Source organism: Sinocyclocheilus anshuiensis, unplaced genomic scaffold (assembly GCF_001515605.1).
Source record: "Sinocyclocheilus anshuiensis isolate Anshui unplaced genomic scaffold, SAMN03320099.WGS_v1.1 scaffold330, whole genome shotgun sequence".
Taxonomy (NCBI): Eukaryota; Metazoa; Chordata; class Actinopteri; order Cypriniformes; family Cyprinidae; genus Sinocyclocheilus; species Sinocyclocheilus anshuiensis.
In genome coordinates, this window is record NW_015547689.1 from 1,007,617 (window position 1) to 1,008,774 (window position 1,158).

The following is a 1,158-nucleotide window of genomic DNA, read 5'->3' on the forward strand; positions in this document are numbered from 1 at the left end:
TATATATATATATATATATATATATAAATTCATGTTTACACAGTGCAAATAGCTATAGATTCTATTTACACCTAATGTTAGCAGGATTTTCTGCTATTTACACTATTTATTGCAAATAGTGACAATAATCTGCATTAATAACATATTGAGTGTAAATTATAATTTTAATTCAAATATTAAAAGGATGCCACCTTATTGGGACAATAAAGCCCTCCCTACACATACCCTAACCCTACCCAATACTTTAAGTTCAACTTTTAGATTATTTCCTTCATTATTATTGAAAATACATGTCTTTCCAACGTGATATCTGATTTAAAAAGGTAGGGCAAAAAGGTTCGGCAAAATGCGGATTCGAACTCCAGTCGATCGCATCAAAAACGACTTCAACACGTACTTCACCATCTGCGCCACTGGAGCTATTATTAAATGATGGTCTTCTGTAATGCTTTGTAATCACACGTTGATGGGCAGAGTTAGTGTAAATAACCTCTGCCAACAAGGCGGGCTATTTGCACTTGTAAATAGACACTCTGTTTTTTATTTGTGAACTGATGTTCAGCTGTTCTTTTTAATAGTCAACTTATTTTCGGGTCATTGTCATAAAAGCCCTGTCACAAACATTGTCACAGGCACGAAGATAGGCTACATCTTTCATTTCATCAAGCTGAACACTAAAAACTGACAGTCATCACGTTTTCAAACCATTTCATGTTTCATTTTGACGTGACACAAAGCAGGCCGAGAGCTCGCACGAAAGCAAGAGGCGGGATTTATTACACGAACCAATCACATTTAATCATAACCGATCATATCCAATTATAGCGCGATGGAGGCATTGCCTCCTCTCACGTGACTTTCCCCATTCATCTCAATGAGCCTCCAGAAAAGTCACGGCACGCTTTAGGGTCTCTGTAGAAAGTCAATGGACCGAAGGGAGGCAAGCCTCCGCTGTAACTTTACCTGCGGGTGTCGCTGTTGGACAGTGTTACTTTATAAAAACGAGGGTCTTTTAGACTTTTAAAAGGGTCATATGATGTTGCTAAAAAGAACATTATTTTGTGTGTTTGGTGTAATGAAATGTGTTTATGCGGTTTAAGGTTCAAAAATCACATTATTTTCCACATACTGTACATTATTGTTTCTCCTCTATGCCCC

At 37.2% G+C, this 1,158-nt stretch overlaps 1 protein-coding gene across 11 annotated transcripts in view; it reads left to right on the plus strand.

Annotated features, from left to right (window-relative positions):
• LOC107703517 (neural cell adhesion molecule 1-like) overlaps positions 1-1,158 on the plus strand; it is a 262,247-nt gene that overhangs the window by 203,435 nt on the left and 57,654 nt on the right. The gene's annotated exons all lie outside the window — the stretch shown is intronic.